Source organism: Diachasmimorpha longicaudata, chromosome 7 (assembly GCF_034640455.1).
Source record: "Diachasmimorpha longicaudata isolate KC_UGA_2023 chromosome 7, iyDiaLong2, whole genome shotgun sequence".
Lineage (NCBI taxonomy): Eukaryota > Metazoa > Arthropoda > Insecta > Hymenoptera > Braconidae > Diachasmimorpha > Diachasmimorpha longicaudata.
Window position 1 is genome coordinate 5,480,352 of NC_087231.1, and position 21,910 is coordinate 5,502,261.

At 39.3% G+C, this 21,910-nt stretch overlaps 3 long non-coding RNA genes across 5 annotated transcripts; 1 reads left to right on the forward strand and 2 right to left on the reverse strand.

The window, feature by feature from the left end:
• Positions 1 to 4,291: 4,291 nt before the first annotated feature.
• On the reverse strand, positions 4,292 to 5,879 carry LOC135164258 (uncharacterized). The gene is made up of 3 exons (XR_010299255.1): positions 5,481 to 5,879; positions 4,970 to 5,404; positions 4,292 to 4,897 (listed from the first exon to the last, which is right to left on the reverse strand). It is a non-coding gene; the product is annotated as an uncharacterized LOC135164258 (long non-coding RNA).
• On the forward strand, positions 5,780 to 8,991 carry LOC135164259 (uncharacterized). 3 transcript variants are annotated; one of them, XR_010299258.1, is made up of 4 exons: positions 5,780 to 5,855; positions 6,277 to 7,657; positions 7,720 to 7,846; positions 7,921 to 8,991. It is a non-coding gene; the product is annotated as an uncharacterized LOC135164259 (long non-coding RNA). The 3 variants fall into 3 exon arrangements; XR_010299257.1 differs by having other exon boundaries at positions 5,785 to 6,201; XR_010299256.1 differs by having other exon boundaries at positions 5,804 to 7,657.
• Positions 8,992 to 14,465: 5,474 nt separating this feature from the next.
• Positions 14,466 to 21,140, reverse strand: LOC135164260 (uncharacterized). The gene is made up of 3 exons (XR_010299259.1): positions 20,832 to 21,140; positions 20,660 to 20,754; positions 14,466 to 14,779 (listed from the first exon to the last, which is right to left on the reverse strand). It is a non-coding gene; the product is annotated as an uncharacterized LOC135164260 (long non-coding RNA).
• Between the last annotated feature and the right edge of the window lie 770 nt (positions 21,141 to 21,910).

The window sequence follows — 21,910 nt, forward strand, 5'->3', positions numbered from 1 at the left end:
AATTTGCTCCTATTTAACGATGAATGATAGGCACAATCCAAAAATAGTTTCGAGTCCTCTTCCTACAATTTTCAGTTTTATTAATATTTATTAATATATGTGCTTGGATGACCTCAAATTCGTTCCCCATTGCTACAAAAATTCCCCGAATTAATCGCCCAATGATGAAGATCATCCCGAGAAATGAATCTCGTTCCACGTGCCATGAAAAATTATACTCCAGTGAGAATTAATGGCTCCATCCCTGGAGTTTAATTATTCACTTAAACTCAACAATTCCCACGATGTTTACCCCCGATGTTTATCTCCCTCAGTCCATTCACAAATTATCTCGTATAACAGAGATTAAGTTCTCGATGAAGTTCATTCCAAGGCTCGAGTGTTTAAGGATAAGCGGAAGAGAAGGATGTTAAAAAAAGGCGATCAGTTTATAATAATTTTTTATTTTTCCTGCTCACATATAAGTTTAAATGGGACGTTGATGAACTTAGTATTTTGTTTACATTACCGAGGGTCGATTATGATGATATTCAATCAGATTGTTCTTCTTCTCCTGGAGTTCCTCGGATTTAACAAGCGATGTGTTAATGGACTCAATGAGACGTGAATAAAAAATCATAAAATTGGCGGGATTTTTTGAATGTCTTACTCCCTCCTCGATTACCCTTAACTACTACCCCTGCGTTACATTTAAATTCCCGAGATATTACATCAACTGGAAATGATAATTCCACGATTATTTGTTCAATGCCAGTGAACTGATTCAATGCTCATCCAGCGATTTGGGTCACAGGGAGTGACAATAATTTACAACTGCTATGTGCGTTGTTCTATCCACATTTGACACTGAATTTTCCACGCGTGTGAAATACTCCAGTTCAGCTGTTCAGGACGCAAGTCTTGTCACCCCCCAGGGGTGCCTGGAGTTTCCCATCCATCGATTGCGATTTATCCCAGAGAATTTTAGGTATGAAGAACCATTACACGTGCCCGTCGTATCGCGCGACCTTCAGCTGGGTAACGACCTTGATTCTCAAGGACGCGACGGTGTGGGCATTGAGGTGGATAGCGTATGTATGATTCTACCAGTGCTCCAACGTCTGCCTTCGGATGATTCTCTGGGCGAAGGCTCTGGGGCAGACGATTCTAAATCCCATTGGGACGATAAGTGGGCTAGCTACTGCAATCGATTTCACTCACGCGACATTAAAGTATTGATTGCCGATGGGCCAATGCCTATCAAGGGCGGGATTAACGAGAATTTCGAATTATTGAGCGACGGAGCGGAAAAATAGGGAGAGGATTACAATGAGGTAAGGATTTTCCTGCAAGTCAACAAATTAATTAGTAAAAGAATGACAGTTAATTAGATGTTTGGGTGTGATTGCCTAAGTGAAGGGTAATTTGGGAGAAATATATTTTTTGAAAATGCAAGAATTTCTCGATGCTTCGTGAATAATTCAACTCAGCATTATCCAAATAACTCTAGTCTACTGTGAATAAAGCTCGTTGTGCTAAAGCACACATATAATTTTCATGGATCTTTTTACGATGCCTATTTCATGATGAAATAAAAGTTATTACAGTCTAACAAGTCATCACCGCACAACTCGAATATTCAAGTTGTTATTGACAGTTCAACGCTCGCTTAAGATGAAACACTCAGATTTCTCGAATTTCATCCGTTCACTTTGTCGAATTTATTCTCAAATCCAGGGAAAATTTATGGGTTTGTGAGTGCGCATGCAGCTGTTCCTTGAATTACAAGAAATTCCTGACTGTCGCAGTGAAATTTTGCCTACGTTATTCCCCTGATGTAGAACGATTGAGGAAGATAAAATGAAGGTAAACAGGAACGAAGTTTCCGAAGGTTCCACTCGATAATCTATTACGATTCCATCACACTGTCAAACATGAACACGCGAGTTTCAAATTCATGACCCGCACAATGTTTGCCGCTGAGTGGAGTTTAATTGCTTGAAATATTTATCCCCATTGACACTTGACAGACTTCCTGAAACTCGGCGTTGTTCGGGTGCATGATGACCCTGGAGTCATATGCGGAAGGATTTTAACTGGTTAGTCTCTGGGTGGCCCCCGAAAAAGTGAGACGGTAGATAACAGCTGTATGTGCTCACCGAGGGCAAGGTCGAACTACCGGGAAAACTCTGGTGAGATGCACCGTGGACCGCTCTCCCGGCTTCCTGGACGTCGGGGATTGACGTCAGCCGGTATTTACGCGTCCAAAGGGAGATCTATCGATATTTTCAACCCCGAGGGAGCATCTTTTTTAATGAAATTGTAGGGTTAATGGTATTGGGCAGGCTAATTGAGGACGTGATGACGGAAATTAAATTGAGGGAAAAGCCCGCGAGCGCAGGAAAATATCTGTCTGAAATATTTTCAGAAATATTATGTTATGAAGCTGATTTTTACGACCTCAGCGGTTTGAGGGATGAAATTGATGCAGAACCTTTGGAAATCTGGGGTTGAATGGGGGCGTTGATGGAGAACCTGATGCAGAAAAAATGGCTGAAGTGCTCTGAGACAAGGATAAACATTCTTAATTCAATTATTTTTGAATCGAGGGGACAGAATTCTTCGCACAAATCTTGCAAAAAATAAATAAAATTCGCATTCACCGTAATTATTTTCTTATAGATCCCATATCATAATTGAATAAAAATTCACAGATATTTCCGCCAATTTCGGGGTTTCAGTCCTCGGAATTATCTGAACTTTCAACGGATCGAGAACGCGATAAAAATTTCAGTAAAAATTTTCTACCCGCAAAGTCCACTTTATCAGTGTTATTTTTCACCTTCAGATCGGATAATTTTAGACGGAATGTATTTTGAATTGCCGTGGATAGAGAGAACGGAGAAAATCCCCTTTGATGTAGAAAAATTTCACTCCGGAGGTCGACGTGTGTGTGGCTCGAGTGTGTGCAAATGTTCGATCTCGGTTTTATAAGCCTCGGATAACACGACGGCACTATCTAGGAAAAAAGAAGGAAAAACGAGCGACACATCCACAGTAGCACATGAGGCAAATTGTGTACCGTGCGATCGCGTGAAAAATATTACTCAAGCCAAAAGGCTCAGACTGCATAAACGTTGTCGCAGAACCGGTTACTCCGGATGGCGATGTTGTACAGAGGCCGGGGTCAATAAATTCACAACCCCCAGGAGTCTGTAGCCAACACGGATGGGATGGTTTGTTTTATCGGTAACATGACGTTAAAGGAGCGCCGGATGACGTCACTGGACCCACTCAGCCGATGGACGAGAGTCACCGAGGCATTAATGTATTTACTAAGTGTGCGAGGAGGTGTTCCTGTCATTTATTTATTCATCGCGTTGTCCGGGGGTGGTTCATAAATTTGTTTCACAATTTTCGAGGAAATTCCGTTAATATCTCACGATTCACTTTCGCTGCAATTTATGTCACCGGACTATTTATTTTAGGGAGTAATTTTTAATGTTTTAGGTCTATCTGAAGTTTGTTTATTTGTTGGATATGAATATTTTTAGCTCAACCGATTTCAGCGGAAAATATAATTTTCAAATGTGCAAACGTAATAAGAGATTTAACGAGCAATTTAATTTCACGTTGAATTCAACTGCATCTGTTGCCCAAATTCCAGAAGATTTTGTAATCGTAGACCACTAAATCATCATTTTTCATTCCCCTTTCATCAAATTAAATTCCAATTAAATTTTAGGAGTTAATTCCACAGTGATCTCCCCTATCTATTTCCAGCATCGCGATAAGATAACTCGAATAAAGGCAGTAAACTAGGTTTTAAATAACCTCAAGGTGAAACCGTAACACTGATTACAATACCAGAATTTTTAATTCAAGATTTGACTGTCCACAGTTGTCTTCAAAGGTCAGAGGTACACATTTAGAGGGATTCGAGATGTGGGCAATCGATGAGGTCCAGTCGAGGATGGCGACATTCAGCTCGAGATGACGACACGGCGAGGGGGCTCAGAGGGGGCGGGGGGCCTCTATTGGGAAATTACAAGCCCCGCTGATCGTTCTCCCTTTGGGTTATGGAGCAAAGGTTTGCCTGAGGAACTTTGGAGGAACGTTAGGTTGGGCCTTCAATCCCATTTCGGAGAAATCGCCAAGGTCTTCTCGGACAATCGCGTTTCACGCGCTGTTTAACGCCGGAAGAGGGATGAAAGAGATCCTCTGTTATTTTCTATATACATTGGGTGAATGATGTTCCAAATTTTCGGTTATATCATCCGATGAAAATGAAACTTTGTTGGGTGGGACGGGGGGACGGGGAAGAAGGTAAATGTCAGGGATATTGAATAACATTTCTCAGGGTTTTTTGTAATCATGTTAGACCTCACGAACTGTACCTTCTCTTCGTTCCGATGTCATGATGACAATTTTATTATTATTTAAAAAATTGCCGTTGGTAATTGTTAATGCCGTCGAATACTAGGAAAGTCGTGGTTTTAACAATTTTTTCGTCGCGTAAATTGTTGTTCATAATTTTTAGATTTTTCGCTCAAAATTCCTCTCACTGCACTCCAATGTGAAATGGAAAAATTGAAATCCATTACACTTCATACACCCGGGAATGCACTACTGATGTGCTGCGTAATGCCCGACCCCCTGAATGAATTTCCGATAGTACAAATGCCCCGTCATCCCGACGACAAAAATTCACCATCAGCTCGATAACAAATGAAACCGAGGGAGAGCATTTTCTTCGGGTCAAGGATAATGAAACTTAGTGTATTGTCTCGCGATGACAATGGGTTAGCGCCATCAGGTCCATCAAATCAAATCAATAGAATGTCGATTCATCCGGCAATAAACGTTCCCATATGCCTTCAATTTATTCCTCTTATTTCCACTGGCGGCTATATCGCAGCTGAAACACAAATCCCACAATAGAATTCCCATTTCATTGCTCTTGAAGCTATCCTCTTGCCTTATTTTCTACCTTTTAATTTTATTTTTATCGAGAGACAATCGATTATTTCGTCAGAGTTGACGGGAGACTCGCACACGAGGGCTCCGATAGTGGCTATAAAAATAAATTCCCTCTGATGCACCCTCTTTGCACTTTATCCTTGAGTTGACCGGTGAGTGGGTGGTATAAAAAAATGTGAGAAACATGTTCACAGGAATGACAATTTTCTCCTTTTCTTGACATATGATACGCCAGAAGGAAAATTATCAGTTTAGCATTCACATTGTTTTATCAGCTCTTCCAACAACATGAATGGATGAATAAAAATTAAGTCAAAATTTCGGACTTTTTGGGATGAAAAGTGACGCATGTAGAAATTTGCCCGCGTTTATTTGAAAAAATTTTCTGAAGTTTTCCACGAGTTTTCTATCCGTGCACTTATTCCTCCATTCCCGCTGTTTATTTCTGTTTACAAACATAAATTATTCAAGCAGTTAGGCCGCACATACAGAGATGAAGGATTTATATTTAGAGTACATACGGCAACCGGAGAGCTCACCAAGGTGAGAGATTACAGGCACGATTGTGTGAAGCCAGATCATTCAGGCTTCTATTTTCAATACCTTGGTATTCACCTGCGTATCGACGAATACCACAGATAAGAGAGGATTACTCGATGAATCGGATATTCGAAAAATGGATGGGCTCTATCGCACAATCAGTGAATTCCCCTTTTTTCATATTGTCATCATTTATCGTGACGCATCCTAAGATCAGCAACCTTTTGATTGTATACGAAACACTCACCTCACGCAATTTATTACTGACGTGGGCCACACGGTGAATCGACCACTGTGTCGGCTGAATAATAGATAATATTTCGACGAGTTATTATTTTTTATCAGCAAACATCCGGGTAATTGTTTTGAGACAGTCTGTTGGAAATTTTTTACTGCGAGGGAATTATTTTGGATTCAAGTAGTTCATGGAATTCTTGGAGTTGGTTTTCTCTCGAGAATTATTATTTTTTATTTTGAAAACTATGAGTGTTATTTTTTCACCTGCAAAAATTCTGAGGTGTGAATTTTTCGATTTATCTCTCTTGGTAGGGAGCGAAAAATAAAATTGCAGTTGAAAAATGATTAGAATAAATTTATGAATAAGGAAAATGTGATACGAAAAAAATATCGTCCTATAATTCATGATTCACATGTGACACACTTGGAGTGACAGCTTGAATGATCCTTCAATAACTAAAAATAGTAACTGAATTTTTCAAACCCACAGTCACATCAATCTGAATAATATCCCAATTTTTTCCCCTCTTTCTTTATCAGCCTCCACGCCAGCACGAACTCAACGTCGGGGGTTTACTGGGAGGGCAACCACGGTCGCGCGTGCTATTTTCACCCCACAGTGTGCGTATCGATCTGTCTGAATGAGATAAGGAGTTTTTCGTGCCCTCATGTTCTCCTAAAAAAAGTAAAAACACTTCCAGCCCTTTCATTTCGGGCAGGGGAAAATTTTTGATTTTGAGCCCTCGAAGTCAAGAGCCCTGGATTCTTAAAATAAGAACTGTTAACACCCTTCCAATATTGCGGCGCGTGATTGAGGACAAGAGGAGGTCTTGTAATGGCCCGACTATTCGTGCAGAAATTTCACTCAAATTCAATATTTTCTTACGGTAGAGTGAACCCTTTTTACCTTCGCGCAAGAAGAAAGATTTTTTTTTATTCCTGTGATGCGGAGTAAGCAGATGGCCCACGTTTCCACACATTCGTATTCCGGGTTCGACGTCAGGAACTCCGAGACGCTCTTTCAGCATTTAAGTTGATTTATTTCCAAAGTTTCATGTATAAATGTATTGGGAGGGAGAATGAAGTTATCTCTCCCTTATCTTGCTGAACACGGAAGGTCCCGGTCCATTGACATTTTTCTCGGCACGTGGATTGTTCGTCTCAATATGTCTCAAATTTGGAGCTGATAGTTCCGCCTTTGGAAATTCTCCTCGCGTTATAAACTTTTCTAAACCTAAAGCCGAATTATAAACCACGAAAAAATCTATTCATCCAGAAACATTAATTTATCAGCTGTACCAACCATATTCACGTAAAAAAATGTGATCAATCATTTGTTTAATTTAAAAGTATTATTATTATCCATGCAATTTCAATTATTTTCATCTCAAAATTCTCCTTATGCAATCGTGAGCGCTTCAACTACGTGTACTCTCGCTCCAATTTTTCCTTCAGAGGAATTAAAACTTTACCTGACTTTTTCTTCAGCCAAACTTGGCTGTGCTTCCCAACTTTATCTTTATGATAATAATATCAGAACGAAGGAGAACATCACGGCATGTAAATATCCCGGGGGACGTCGGGAATGGGGATTAATCGCTGGGCACTAAATTATCTCTTATGAAGAAAAATTTTCGTAATTCCTGCGGCAAATTGAATTGTTTTTTTTTTCTTTATCGCAAGCTGGATTATGTTAGCGCTCGTAAATTACCTCCATTGGGGCTGGTTGATAAAGGTTAGTGAAAAAAAAATACACACCTACGGCATTTCTTTGTGTACTCGTTGTGCCCACGCATCGGACAGCAACTGCATACGACTGGATGATTCAGAAAGCAAAATATTGTGACGATATTCCACTGGGTTTAGACGTGATGGATTTCCCACTGTGCGAGTAAATTTACAATGCGGTGTGGATAAAATGGTAAGTAAACTTTGGCCAATGGTCGATTAAAAATGAGGGATGAAAACTATATTTGGTTTCAGTGATACGAAAGAGTCTGTGTGCCGACAACTGCTAATCGGTGTCATCTCTCTTGTAATTGATTGTTTCTTTTATGATTGAATAATTATGTATATCCAGAGACACTTGGGAAATAATGATCACGACGATGTAAGTGTAAACATGGCGGTTGTTGCGAAAGTTATATTAATAATATTTCAATGCTTCTGGCTGACGATTTTCAGGGAGAACTCGTCTCGCCTCGTCTGAAATACTTCTTGAGCGAATTTTCCTTGAGAATAATATCTTGGTGAGCCGTCTTCTTGGGAGACATGCGTAGTTGGATATAGGTGTAATGGTTATCGATTACTTCCTATAACAAGCATAAATCCACAGAGGATTAACACGGCTTGATGCATCCTCAATATCTAATACGGAGTTGAGGTCTTGAGTAATTACGCAGCTTTGAATATAATACTGATTTGATTTGAGATGATTTTGGCATCGGCAGGTGAGAGCCAAGTGTGCCATTCAAAAATCAATGTCCCCACCTTTTAAAATATTCTCATAATCACAGAAAAAAATATTAAAATTCATTAAGAATATTCTTCAACGACTGCAGAACGTCAAAATAATATTGTCAATTTTAAATGAAGTATGGGTGTGCCTGTAACAATTTCCTGTCTCATTTTCTTTCTCATATATATTCATGGTGAGCTTTTGATGGTATTATTTGAGTCCATAAACGTCTGTACTGGAAAATCCCAATCCTGTCCCCTCAATATCTCCCCCCAGCCAGTATTATCAGTACTCTTCATGTAATGAGGCATTAACGCGCTCAATCTCCAGTTTCCCAAGCCGCAAGTTTCATAATCCTGGGGTCATACTCACCGGCGAACCTCCCATAACTAAGTAACAACAGTTATTAATAAAACTCGTCCATTTGGCGCAGTAGAAGCGATGATCACAGTTACACGGCCCGACCCATGTACCCATTATCTTGTCGGTACATGAATCGGCCTCAGATGAGATGTTCATCTTGAATGTGACCCGCGGTATCAAATTTCAAATGCGATTGTTCCAATGTTCAGAACAATGAGCTCTCATCGGTCACTCGTTGTTGATTATTTTTTCATTTATCGAAAAAGCCTATCATTGAGTAGATTATTATTATAAATAATAAATTTTATCTATCCGATTAATAATGTACAGGAGACTGGAGAAATTATCGACACAAACACACAAATAAATTTGAATTCTTCAGTTTTAATTTTCTTCAGCGAATGCAATTAAGTGATGAAAAATAAATTTCATATTTCGGCATTAAGCGATTGATAAATTTTAAACTCTCCTGAATCATCGGATATGAAGGACACGAATGCCGCCGGGTTAATTATTAGTTAACGATGAAGACCGGGGAAATTTCTGTAAGGACATGTGTGAGTGCCGCATCGCCTGGGGAGTCCTGGAGTTGATGGGGGTATGGACATGCAGAGCTTGACGAAAATTGTCAATGAGCTTTAGCGTTGGATCCACTAGTGGCTCTCACCTTTCGCCGACACTCAGGGGAAAAGGTAAAAGCTGTGTGCCAAGTATCCTCCCTCCAAAGGCCACGAGTTTGAGTTGCAGATGCGGTGTGTGCTGTGTGCCGGGTCCTCCAATGTAGAAAATCAATACCGTCAAAACCCGCTCAACTCATCCCCACCCTTAGCACCACGGGGGGGAGGGAGCCCTCTGTGTCACACTTATACTCCCCTCTTCCAGTTTATCGCTGTACATTTGTTTTTGTTTCCTGCTAGTTAAGAATATTGTGAGTAAACTGGCAACGTTGCTCTTAATTCACGGGAATTGAGGGAATTAGTCAGCTGAAGAAAAGTAGGTCGTCTTTTTTTTCAATCTGGGATGAAATTTTCTGACGGCAGACTAATTGTGAAGGAGAGACACTCTTAAGACACCATGTAATTATACCACTTTGTGGAGAGTGATCATAAATTGATAATTTATTCTCTCATCAGCAGCATTTAATCTCACCAAGTCAAGGGGTATTTCTATAACGATAACGTTTTTAATTTAGTGTCACAGCTATTATTCCCGCATCCCTAATTCTCATTTTCTCGAGTATTGTGCAATTAATTTATTACTTAGATGAAAAATTTGAAAGTGTTCTTTTAGGATTTTTAGTATATTTTTAAAAAGCTATTCATTAATTAGGAATATTTTTTGGGAGGATGAATTTGTGGATTCCCTCAATGTTTCCATATTCTCAATATTCCTCCCCTCCTTATCAGGTCAATCCCTTCAACACTAGTATATCTTGACTACCAAGTCCCTGCCCACCACGTGGAGAAAAAAAGGACTACAATGAAGAGCTGGAGATGTTAGTGGGGCCAACACGAAAGAGAATCGGGTGGTAAATGGTATCGATCAGTTGCCGCTTCCGGCTCTCTCGCAACAATATTTTCTATAATTTTTTTCGGGAGTTCTGAGCACTCCTGATGAGGGTAAATTGAGGGACAAAAGTCTCTATCCTGAGAATTTCATTGCCATTATCGAATTTAAGAGGTAGTGAAAAATAATCTGGACGGAGGGATATAAAAATGGCGCAATAAATACGATTTGATGAATAAATAACAAGGTTCAAGCAAGACCAAACCACTTTTTTCCACTCTTGAAACGCTCGTGATTACGCTTGGCATAATGAAATCTTCCTGCGTCCTTTGTTTTTTTTTTTATCCGAGATGGAAAATGTGTGGCTTTTAACCTTTTCTACTCCTCAGTTTCTCTTTCATATTGCAACTGCTTTTTACACGGGATTTTTTCTCTGTGCCGAGATTCATGATGAGATAATTGCAACGGATTATGAAATAGTTTATTATGTCTGTAAAATTTTCGGTGGAGAAATTACAACAATAAAAAAAAACCCTTTAGCGCTTCAAATGAATAATTTGTTAGTCCGAAATTTCCGTACAAATAAATAATTTAGATTTTAGGGTACCTACTGTTAAAGTCGTTAATTATGACTAATGAAATTAAGACATTAAATCACATACGATTTAACAAATTAGCAACATTGACATTTTAAAACATTATAACTCAAATGAGAGATAGAATTTAATCTTTTTTCTTTTATTCTGTCCAAGTTTTACCTCTCATTTTTTCACTCCCTCTTTAGCCCGGATTTATTCTCTGTTCTTGGATTCATTACGAGATAATTGCAACGGTCTCGTTCTAATCATTATGAGATTCTCTTCAATTATCTCTAATTATTGAATCACCGTAGTTTCACTCGAGAATTGATGCTATTGGTCATATTTTTTTTCCGGTGCTCATATCCTTTTAATTGGAAAAATTCCGCTGAAAAAAATATCGCATTACCGAGAATATTCCTATTCATGAGATAATTATTCGGCGAATTATTCGTTGACGAATGAGGCAGATGAAATTATACAGTCCTGATTCCTCGGTTCGTCAGGTTTTTCACAGTAATGAGATATAACTGAACTATTGTGGTTATCGATACGAGATTATAGTGAGTCACGGGTGCCACGTGTAGAGGGTCCGACAGGGGATCGATAGTGCCCCGAGTGGTGGAGAGGTAGAGTGGAGTGAAGATAGATGATGAACGGTCGTAATGAGTGGGAGAAAAGAGAGAGATACACCGACATTGCCCGGCATTGGTGACACGAGGTCTAATTATTTTTTTGTAATGGTATTGTTGCCATTGCGAATTGTCATTCTGCTGTTAAACAGCTGAAAAAATTAGAACTCCCGAGATGCTCTTGTGTACTGATAAAACAATTTCTGAAGGACATGCAATCCTGCGGTGCAGAGCAAAAATAATGAGCATTTTTTCTAATTCTATGTATTTTTTAATGTAAATAATTAAATGTAGGAGAATATGGCCCGAAATAATCGTAGAATTATCCCCCATTGGCATCACTTCCGCTTCCGAATTCCAGCCAATCTTCCCCCACCGCTCTTTCATTTGTCCTCATTTCGCCCACCTCTTATTCACATAAATCCTGTTATCAGTGACGATATGCGGCTTTCTCCAATATTCACGGCACCTGAAATTTCCAACATTTTCCGGAGAATCATTCGCAAATCACTTTACATAACTGAATTCATTCCCTGCACCACCCGGATTGCATCACCAGGAGTGATTGGAGGCAGTGATGAAAGGATTTCCGACCTTTGTCCGATATCATCAACAAAGGCTTATTCTCTCTGTTATTTTGTTTTATTTATGTGAATGAGGAAAAATGATTTTCAGGATTGCGGTTGGTCGATGATTTATTTAACGACTTTTATCGAGGATTTAATTACTCGCGATTGTAAAATCACATGTTCCATCGCTACGCAAACACTCGAAAGTTATTCTCGTTGAAATTATGTGAACATGAAAAATCTGTGTTTTTTTTCTTTCCGAATATTTTAATTTCAACTCAATTTAGCGGAAATAATTGTGGAAAAGTCGACAAGAAAAATTCTTTCATCGATTTTTCTTAACTGTTGGCTTCTTGGAAAAATGAGGGGAACAATTTTAATAAAAAAATTCTGTTATGACTAAAATCGAGATTATTATCGTTATATATTCCATGACTCCGCAGAATAATACATAATACCCTTGAGTGTCATGCAGGTGCACAAATAACGCAAAGAGAAACTCTTTTTCACCCTCCTGAATAAATTCGTGAATTTATATTCCTGGTAAACGATGAATAACAATATTTGATGCATTGAATGTCATGATCGTACCAGTTTATCCATCAGTTACGGTATTTTCGCGTCAGAGGGGTCGAATTTTTGATTGGGAAATGTAAATCGGGTTCATTACACAAACGCACGTACCCTTTTATTTTCAATCAATCGAATTGCTCTCTTCTGTTCGTATTTTTTCATTTGACACGCCACACCTCGTGCCACATCAATTGGATGCTCTGTGGAACGATTGGGGAATTTATTTATACCCATTGTAGAATGTCAAGTGCACTGGGTGTGGAAAACCCCCTCAACATTCCATGATCGTATTTTTTTTCATGAGGAATTTATTGAGGATTTGGGAAAATTGTGGTGGGGATTTGTTGCGTGTTTCAGGAGTAACAGGAGAAGAATTTCAACTAGTGGGGAAAAATATTAAGTTTCATGGATCCAGGACTATTTATTTTTAAACTAATGATATTAAATTTAACTGAGGGGAAAATTTTGTTGATGTTTTAGGCTCTACGGTAAATTAAACGAAAGTTCATAGAACTAGAATATGATAAAAGTTTTGAAAAAGTGTGATGAAAAATCACCCATCATTTTTATTCATTTTTCTTTACTTTTTTTATGAGGAGCTTTTAATTTATATGGAACACTGATGACAAATTTCACTGCCAGTGAAATTTTTTACGGTAAAAAAACTCAAATTTTATGGCTCGTTAACCATCGACTCGCCGAAGAATCCTCTCAACATTCAAAATTCCATGAAATTTTCCCAAATCTACCAAAATTTTACAAAAAATTAATTCACATTTCTCCAATTCACCTGACTGAAGCTCCATTCGGTTTGTTTCCAATTTCCAGCTTTTCAATACTCTAGGCATTAATTGAATTGTTATCGCGATACTGCGAGAGAATATTCTGCCTCTGACACTCGCCATATTGCATCATATAAATGCAAGAGGGGTTGTAAAACCAGTTCAAGGGGCGCGTACCGCTGAATCTAAATCTGCTAAAAATCCATGTGGATTTCGTAACCCGATCGCGCCTCATGATTCTTTTCTCTTAATAGTCCGTAATATTGTTTCACCTCGGTTTTATTAGAATCCACCCCTTCCCCCTCGAGCTTTCTCCTGGCTAATGGAACGTGTAGTGTCAAAGTATCGATTGGTTTGCCACATCGGTGGAGATTGGCGAGCTAGGTCAGTGCAAAAAAAAAGGAATCGAAGCGAGGCGGCATCGAACACGAGGGGACGCGCGCTCGATGGTGAGTTTATTCACTCAGTTGATGAGAACTTTCCTGTTAACTAAATTGGTCTTCTGTTTATCAATCCGGAGAATTGAGGCTAAAACATCTGAAATTATCGAGCTATAATTTTTTTTTTTAATCGACAGCAGCTGACACTCCGAAGCTGCATCGAACAAACGCTATACCCGAGCTAATAGTGAAGTTCGCCCAGCAAAATTTCCGACTAATTTCAGCAGATCGTTTATGTCTTATTAATTAATGTGAGGGGTAGTACTACAAATTAACGTTTCGCAATATTTTGTGAATCGCTACAAGAGCTTGTTGACGATTGAAAGGCGCTTGCTCGATGAAGTTCACTGATCGTTAATGAACTGGGGACCGGAAGTCTTCCTCTGAGGTATCCAACTGCGAAGGAAGAAAGGGGCTTCGTTATCGTTAATCAAATTTCATTGAGCTTATTGCGTCTCGCAGATTATAAATATCATTTTGCTGAAATCCTCGATTTTCAAATGGATTGGCGGGCGCAGGTGCCCCGAGGCGCTCATCACAGTGCCAAAATGCTGCTGGTTTTCACTTGAAAAAGGCCATCATTGCCTCTGGCTTAAAACACTACTGAGTATATGTCCCTTCGAGCGTATCAAACAAGTCAACAACAACATACACATACTAACAAACCACACCCTTTGTGCTAAAATTAGAAGTGACGATACAGCGTATTCACTCGGTTGGTCGCTCTATGTGTGCTTCAGCGCGTCGCAATTGACGACAAGACCGCTTGTTTGCTCCAGATGTTTATCATTCGAATAAAAATAATGAAATTTGCAAATCCATTCAGTGCTAGTACAATAATTTGAGAGGCTGAGGGTGAATTCAAATCAATTTTTTATTTTTACATCGCTATTATTTTATTTTCCACAACTGAAGGACACGGAGGTCTTCAGGCTCGGATATCCTTCATAATTTCGATGACTGCTTGAACTTTCAAACTCAGCGTAAAAATACATCAGCAGATTTCATTGAATCTCCTGTAAATTAAGAATTCAGCAAAGCAGGTGCTGACATTTCCCCGATTTTCCGTCATTTTTGTGGTATCGATCTGCGACTACTGTCGACGGTTCAAAGAGGAGAGGGACTGGTCAATGGGGCAGGATCTGAAATTATTATTGAGATCTTTTATTTCCAACAATTCACAACTCAGTATTATTATTTGTTATTTTAGTAGTTTTACGACTTAATTTGTTTTATCGCAGTATTATACCGAAATAAAATTCAATGAAAATCTACGAAAATTCCCAAAAACATGAGTTACATCACTCACTCTAGAACCTATAAAAATACTGAATCTAATCCTCACCACTGATTTCCCAATCAATTTACTGGCTTTACCGATAATCCCCCTCCGACTCTGAAGAAGCAGCGCGAAAGATTCCCCTCGTCATGCCGTCAGAATTACGCAAAGTCATTGATGTGAGTCGATAGCGCAACAGACTCTATGTTTACTGTTTGGCCCAGAAATCTCATTAGCGAAGATGCTGTGTATATCGCCGTCACGTCATTGATATTTCACCTATCATCCTCCATTCCCTCCCAAATAATCGCTACAAATAAAACAGTCGTGTTTATTTTTACATTAAACACGGCTTTATTGTTTTGAAAATAAACTCAAGATTTATTCAGTCACTATTTCGTTACGATGAAAAGAATCCTTGTTTCTACGACGCTGAGTGAATAATATCCGATTTATTTTTACATTTGCCGACATGCGAAGAGGGGAATGAGAATTGCAGACAGATATGACAGGTGCATATGCGAGTAACAGAATTGGTACAGTGAAAATGATATGAATTGAATAAGTCTGGCACTGAGAGACCGCTATGGACAGAATGTCGATTATGGTTTTCACCGCGTCACTCACCCATATTTCGTGGGAAATTTTCACTCTCACATGCGCATTATCTTCGATTATAAATATTAATACGGGCGGTGGTGGGGGAGGGAGAGGGAGAGGGCTTTTAGCTACGATGAGGCACGAAAGCTTTGCAATATCGTTTGGTTATTCTCGATCAAAGCACTAACCCCCACCCACCGCACGTTGTCATCTCACACTGTGAACACGATTTTTGCGCAGTCGTGTGCTTGTGCGTGTGTTCACGCATTGCTGTTGTGTGGGCGTGTGGCGAAAGTGTGCTGTGAAATATTATACTGACTTTTGTCATTGCGGTGTGTAAATATATGTGGAGTCGTAATAAACATTATTAATGTCTTTTAGCAAGTCCCGTCGGTTTGTCTCGCTCGGCTTGTCGCTAATTGGACTGTTCTCCGTGAACGAGGCTGGATAATAACTTGTTAAATGCAATTATATTAGCGGGAAATCATGATGATTTGGTAATTGATTGATGGGAGGATTCGTTCGGATGGAGGGTCTGGGGAAATGGTAATTGATCAGATGATTCGAATGGTTATTTTCTGATGTTTTTTTTTCAATTTCTTTTATTTCAATAATCGTAAATGGAGATATGATTTTTTTCATCGCTGATAGACGATAATAGATTTCGCTTATCGACATCAATTAAATTGATTGTATGTAGCTTAGGGCAAATGGGGAATTTATGCATCAATTTAGATTGATTTGATTTATATTTTTATGAGAATTTTCTAAAAAATGTAAATATTGATTCCCGGTACTTTATTTCGTCGGTGAATGTAAAACAAATGGATAGAGGTTTAATCCTGAAATGAGAGCAAAACATAAAATACTGATCAATAAGTTTGAACGATGTACTGAAATAACCTAATTTCCAATATTCCGTCGATTTATTGGATATAGGGTGAACGATGCGGAGCATTTTAAACAGACGGATCTATAGATTAGAGACAATGTAGGATAGAATTCAATAATGCGACCACTGGTATGGAACGATGATCCTTGGAGCGAGAGCCGCTTGTGCTTTGACCTTTTGAGTATCAGCCACTCGCACGATTGTACTAATGCCCACGCATGAATTCACCGTAGACCCCTAGACAAATACAACTGCCTGACAATGTTAATATTGATGGGGTGTAGGTGTACATTATGGGGTGTTGAACTAGTGTAGTTGAGCGCATGTAATATCCTCTTTTCAGGAGGGATCAATTCCGATGTAATTTCGAGTAGAATTACCCTAGGGGGTTTGGGACTCGAATCGAAGATCGAATTAATGCTGTCAATGTCAATGGATAAAATTGACGTTAGGAAATTGATGAAATGCATGAGTTTATTTACCTCGAGCATGATTTTCTTCATTTCAATATGTCTGAAGAGAATTGTCCCTGAAGAAGAAAGCGGGTACAAAAAGCCACCCCTACTGACATGGAAAAAGGGGAGGTTTCGTTCCCAATTACCCGAAATTGCGTCGTCTAATAAAATTTTTTAAAACATGAACCGCAATCTCGTTGGACTTCTCTCCGCATGTCGAGTCGGTGAAATCCGGGTGAATGAGATACCAATTAAGAGTGAAATTCAGGGGGTGGAGAGAGGGCGGAGATAGTGGAGCTGGCGTCGACACAGGGTGCAGTATATTGCGGGTAGCAGCATGCTGCAAGTTTGGAAATCAAGGGAGGGCTGACGACTGCACTATCGCTAGTCGATATCTTCCAGGGTTGCCAGCTGGACATTTTTATGTCACCTCTTCACAAGACTCCATCATTATTTTGAAGGATACTTATTTTTGTTGCAACAGTTTTTACAGGATCACCGTTAACAGCTCTCACCATCGATTTACTTTTATGTTTCGTGCTGGGGAGAATTGTCCGACACTCCTAAATAACACAAGGCTATTGGAGATTTCGTTTTAGAACACGGGTATTTTTAAATTCCCCATCAGACTAGGGTATCGCGAAATTCATAGCAAAAATTGTGGAATTGGGGTTTTGCAATTTATTCCCCCAGGAACCGGGTTGGAAGCTCTTGTATGAGGTTCTAGAGATTGTTCTCTTAAACAAAATTTATTAACAGGAACCATTAAGTGGAAAGGGTTGCATTATTCTTCTAGGGAATTTATGGTTGAAATCGTAATTTGAATAGTTTTTTTAATCCAGTTTATGCGATTTTTTTTTACTGGTGGGTTTAATTCATACAACCTTTATTGGGTTTCGAGTGCTATTTTTGGAGCTCCAGGTTGAATGAAAAAGCCAGGTTATTACAACTTCTGGTGGCCATTAATAATCCAGTTACTGTGGAACATTTCGGGTATTTGTAAATTCGTGTTATTTAGCTGCAGAGCTACAATTCTTTCACCACAATATCGCTGCGTTGAAAATACATGCCCACGTTTTGGTGACATCATCTCGCGATATTTTCCACCAATTATAAGTTTTTCGAAAATGATAAAGAGAGCACAAATTTCCCTTCCCCCAGATTTCGAATATTCCTTCAATAGGAAGTCATTGCAAATCTCCATAATTAGCTTCTTGGAATTTATTTTACGCGTATTCGCTCTGGGTTTTCAGTGTCCTGAAAACATTAGTAATTAGCTCACATTTCCATTTTACATCCCTTAATTAAATACCTTTAACCTCTGAACTATTAAAAATTGGAGACAATTAGTCCCTCATGTGACCCGAGAAATTGACTCCAGGTAATTCTCCACCAATGACTGACTAAATTTATGCGTGAACAAAATACTTTTAAACATTTGCGAAAATGCGGAGTTGAAATTTTTTGAACTTATAAACATTTTTTAACTGATTTTCCCCTTTTATTCATGAATCCATGAATTCTCGCATTCCGTCGAACCGAATACAATCAATCCACTCATGTGGATGTTTATATTTGCTCTTTCTCATATACAGGTGATTCTTTATTCGTTCTTGACTCACGGCGCCTATACATATCGCAACAAAACGAATGAAACGAGATGAATTCCTTGCTCGTCCGGTCGATAGAAATGAATGCTAAACTCAGACGCAGAGTGACTAATCAAAGATTTAAAAAATCAGTGGGCTGAGTGCGTAGACTGAGTCTGTGTATACACATGAGCTCTATATATACTTTTTCTTCCATGCAAACATTGAATGGAAGATGTTATTCTGGACTGAAATAAAATTACTATAAGAGAGTGGGCTAAGGTCAATGAATAGTTTTTTTCAGATCTCATTTCATTCAGAAAATGCGGGGGAATTCATAAGCAAAGTGCTCTCCCGAAATTTTGTGGAATTCGGGGAAATGGCGAGTGGTGTCTCAAAAATTATCGGACTAAACAGTGAGGCCGAGACCATCGTAGAATTTAAATTTGTCAAACATATTAAATCACCAGAAAAAATCCAAAAACACCTCAATTTTTTAAATTATTGCTATCAAATGGGTTAATCATTATCATATGCTTCAACTTGACCTGTCCTATATTTTTATCAACAACAAACATCTAGTGGTGAAAAAACTTTCCAATTTTACCGCCCCTCAACCGATTCGGTACGCATTCAATCAGCCCCATTCAAAGTTAATGAAATTTAAAATGAATAGAAAATCGTAAAGTCTATCAGACAGTTCATGGCCCCTGTGACCCCTCAGATGCTTTTATTTTGAATACACCCCTCGTCTCGCAATTATTCTCCACCTGAGTCCTTCATTCATCGCATTGATATTGAAATTAGTGCTGTTGAGCAGTTGCACATTTAAATAAGTTAATAATGAAAATTTGGGGGCGACTGCACCCCTAGTTTCGCTCGACTGCAACTCTGTGTATTTATACCCCCAGTTCTCTGTGAAACTCCAGGCTCCATAAATATCCTATGTTGTTGCTCTTTGATGGACGAATGAACCCACATATATGACCCAGTTTTACCCAGTGTTCCTGTATCATCTGCATTTTGTGCACATGGCCTACTACTCGATTATATTCGCATTTATGGATATTCAGGGCTACGAATGATTGGATGTGTGGGGAGATGGAAGAATCGGGCCAGGAGGTCTGTGATGTCCTTTACGCGTTTTTTGGATCGCCGGGTGGAGGAAATGGGGTAAAGAGAGGTCGAGTTGGATGCCCGGGTAGATGGGAGAGGCTGGGGATCGATTTCACTTGCAGTTGCGGCAAGGTTGAGGAGTGAGAGTACTAGCTTTCGATTATAATTCAATGTGCAATGCAACCTAGTTGAATAATTTATTTATACAGCACTTCCGCTGATAGTGCGAAGATCTTTGTCGTGGAAAATTGAAAAGCCTAAAAAATTTACGGAAATGTTACCCTACCCCCAGAAACGAGATTTAATTTTGAAAGGTTTTTTTACCTTTTACACGCGTCAATTGTTAGAAAAAATTATAATCATGTTAATTCTCAGGGAAAGTAATTATTATTGACTTGGGAGACTGCAGATAATTTTTTCTATATTAAAATCCCAAGCAAATTATTTATACTGTTCTTTAACTGAATGTTCGAGGAAATTCATCGTTCAAAAATATGAATTCTGTAAAAATCAGTGGAAACATCTTTTTGCCATTATCACATGGGCAGGAAGACACCTCTAACATTGTCAATGAGGTGGAGTGAATGAAGTTAGCCCTCATCGATTTTCGAGGCAGCCATCCAAGTTCCTCCACTCAGTAGAGAAGATCCCAAGGAACTGGTAAATTATGAACGGCCCAGGTTGCCGAAGTTACTCGTCCTATTAAGTTTCGTCACAACCAGTCAAGTTCCCTCAGGCGGAAAATGAGTTGACTGAATGAATTATCAGCCGTCCAGCTCTCCTCATTCAATTATAACCGCGGGGAGAAGCATAATTACGGAAAAGTAAAAACCGGCCGTCAACTCCACTCCTCCTACCGCTAACCGCCAACTTTATCACCAAACTTCGATGTAAACTTGGCCACAAACTTCTGTATCATTCGCTCGAACGCAGTTAACTCGATAAATCGTCGTTAATGATTCATCCAGGGCAGTACCAGGTTCGGGCTATTACTTTTCTGTGGTCGATCGTGGCCGCCCAACCGCAGCGGCCAAGTTTTTTGATAAATGTGGGAAAAATCGTGTAAATTGCCAATTTATTCCTCTATTTACTTTTGTTATTGGGGCCTCGGACCACTGAGGAGCATTTAGTTTGAGACCTTGAGTAATTACTCCCCCACTCGCCTGCTCTCTGTGACATCCTCTGTCTATATAAACCAAATACCTCGTTTTATCAGTCCCTTGTAAGTTGCTAGTCAAGATTTCCTCTAATTTCAATATTTACCCAACATCGCATGTAGTTATCTTGGAGATTAAACTTGTCGAACAAATCGCGAAGGGAACTATCAACACAACTTTCGAGCCTGTAATTCCGGGTATTCTCGATAATCACACATGGATTAATAATGCTACTCTCAATTTCCAGTTCACTGCACTAATCAAATCTTGTCTTCGTTGCGACAGATTTCCCGAATGAAATCCGTACAATTTCTGAACTCATTCTATTTCCATTCCACCCGTAATAATCCTGATTTCCTCTGTATTTCCATTTGCGCGTTCTCGCTTGCTGTAATATTCCATAAAATTACTCATCAGTCTCACGGAAAACCTCTCCAGTTTGTACACCGAAGCATATCTGCATATTTAATCATCTCTCTGGCAATGCGAGAGGTAATTATTCACCAGAACGTCGCGGATTTTGTGCTTCCGTCGCGCTACACTTTATGCGGTAGCTACCGGTGTAGAATCAACATTTTTTTTTTAACAGCCATGGGGGATGGGCTTTAATCTCCTCGGCGTGAATAGAGAAGTGCAATAATTGTTCACTTGTGTGCCAACCTTAAAATAACAGATTTCATACGTTCTCTGGAATTCAAAAGAACAGTGAAATCCGTAATTCTTCCTGAATATTTCTCTCCGTGTAATGAAGTAGCTAAATTAATTCCAGGATATCTAAAATGTCGTTTGACTGTCAAAAATATCCCCTCCCAATTTCCTCAATGGAGAGAACAAATTCCCGCTCCTCCAAAGCCGAAAAAAGAAGGGATGAGCTGTCAGCAGTCTCCAGACGAGGTTGTTGACGCTGACTATTCTCCATCCCCCTCTCATCAACTTTGTCAACCGACATGAAAGAAAGACCAGTCTGGTGGTACACCACCAACTCCAGGGTGAATGCATTCAGTTTCTACCCATCAAACAAGTAACAGGAGTTAACGAACAAACGGATAAATGGATCGTCAATGTCATGCGACACTGTACACCGACGGGTAAATAGAGGAGTGCCGGGTCGATGTGTTGAAAGAGACGCTGCAGTTGCTAAGGGTCGCGGGTGAGGGAGGTAAAATTTTCCCAAAGAGAATGGCA